General features: G+C 41.4%; 1 pseudogene; it reads left to right on the top strand.

Moving 5' to 3' along the window:
* Positions 282–2,238, top strand: LOC109352917 (annotated as a pseudogene).

The following is a 2,394-nucleotide window of genomic DNA, read 5'->3' as shown; positions in this document are numbered from 1 at the left end:
GGGTATAAAAATCTGTGTGATTGGCGAGAGTACCGTTTTAATACGGGTAGAAGGGGTGCTAATACCTTCCCCGATCCGTAATCGACTCCCGGATTCAGAATCTCTATTCGAAGACCACTTTATCCAAATTGAGCATAAACTAAGAGTTTTCTATGTTTTAACCGCAAAAAACGTAGTGGCGACTCCAAATCAATCGGAAGAGGTAGAAATCGATTTTACCTCTCCCTCAGTCGCAGGGCCGATCTTCCAACCAAAAATCGGGTCGCGATAAAGAGCTTAAGGAACTATGGAGCATGGCTCTACCTATCACAGCTATGAACATTTTGGTGTTTGTGAGAGCAGTGGTTTCAGTTCTCTTCCTTGGTTGGCTTGGGAGTTTGGAACTGGCAGGTGGTGCACTCTCTATAGGCTTCACCAACATAACCGGGTATTCTGTTCTTGTTGGTCTTGCTTCAGTCTGGAACCTGTGTGCAGCCAAGCCTTTGGTAGCAAAAACTGGGACCTACTCTCTCTTTCACTTCAAAGAATGGTTCTCATACTCCTCATGGCAATCATGCCTATAAGCCTTCTATGGATCAACCTTGAGAAAATCATGCTTTTCATGGGCCAAAACATTGATATAACAAGAATGGCATCAATCTATTGTTTTTATTCCTTGCCTGATCTTTTGACCAACACCTTCTTGCAATCTTTGAGGGTGTTTTTGAGGTCTCAAAAGGTGACAAAGCCTATGATGTATTGCTCTCTTGTTGCAGTGGCTTTTCATCTTCCTTTGAACTATCTTTTGGTGGTGGTGATGGGGCTTGGGGTGAGAGGTGTTGCCATGGCTTCTGTGATCACAAACTTGAACATGTTAGTGTTGATGTTAGGGTACGTGTCGCTATGGAGGAAGAATGAAATGGTGCTTAAGTGGGTTTGTTGGGGTGATGGAGGAATGGTGTGTGGTGGTTTAGGGCAGCTGATGAAGTTGGTTGTGCCTAGTTGCCTAATGATATGCTTGGAGTGGTGGTGGTATGAGATTGTGACTTTGATGGCTGGGTACTTGCCTAATCCAACTATGGCTGTGGCTGCCACTGGGATTTTGATTCAGACCACTAGCATGATGTACACTGTCCCCATGGCACTTGCTGCGTCTGTTTTTGCCAGGGTAAGTCTCCTAGTTTTTATGCATGCATGATGCATCTAACACTTTAATTTTTATTATGCAATCTTTTGTGGGTTTTACATGTTAGATATTCCTCTAACATGTCCCGCCCAATAACATGATACAAGTGATCTTTATACATGTATGTCATAATGGTTATATACTTCTAATAAGACTAGACTAATCTAGGAAGAAAACTATTATCACTTGTAACTTGTAAGTGCAATTGTGCTTGGGCTGCATACAAGGCCTATCAAAGATTTCTATTTGACCATGTAATATTAGCAATTAAATTGCAATGGGTCCCATAGAACTAATTGATATTTGGAACTTGTCATATATTTTTTGTATTAATGACATTGGAGTATTTTACAATTTGAGTTTATACACATAAAGCCCCACTTGAAAGTCTCAAAGTCATAGTGAATATGGATGATCTACAAATTGAACATATTATATTTTGATATGTTTTACCTATAAAAAATTTGTAATAACCAATCTCATTGCAATAAATGCAAGTAGGGAATGAGCTTGGTGCTTATAAACCATACAAGGCAAAGCTAGCATCCATGGTTGCCCTAGGATGTGCTTTTGGGCTGGGCTTCATCAATGTCACATGGACTATGATACTTGGACACAGTTGGGCTGGGCTTTTCACCACTGATGAAGCTGTCAAAGCCTTGGTTACATCAGTCATGCCAATTATGGGCCTGTGCGAGCTTGGAAACTACCCACAAACCACAGGCTGTGGCATCCTGCGAGGCACAGCTCAGCCCGTCATAGGGGCTCACATTAACATGGGCTCATTCTACATTGTGGGTACCCCTGTGGCCATGGGCTTGGATTTTTGGTCCAAGGCTGGATTCTATGGGCTTTGGTTCGGGTTTTTGTCTGCCCAATTGGGGTGCGCCTTGTCAATCCTTTATGTTGTGATGGCACGTACAGATTGGGAAGGTGAGGCTTTGAAGGCTGAGAAGCTCACAAGGGCAGAGATGAGTAGTTGCAATGAGCATAGAAGTATAGGGAATGAGAAAGATGAAGAAATCAAGAGGTTGTTGGTGAATGGAAATTTTAACAAATATGACATTGTCTAAAAGAAGATACCATAATGCATGGAAGAATGCTACTCATCACTCTGCCTAAAAACTATTGATTTTTTTTTATCTTATTCCATATATTGTGATGCTTTTATAGACTAAAAATAGATTATATTGTTAGGTATCAGTGGTTACAATACACCTAGAAGGGGG

The sequence above is a fragment of the Lupinus angustifolius genome, chromosome LG07, assembly GCF_001865875.1.
Source record: "Lupinus angustifolius cultivar Tanjil chromosome LG07, LupAngTanjil_v1.0, whole genome shotgun sequence".
NCBI lineage: Eukaryota > Viridiplantae > Streptophyta > Magnoliopsida > Fabales > Fabaceae > Lupinus > Lupinus angustifolius.
This window is presented reverse-complemented; position numbering and strand designations above follow the sequence as displayed.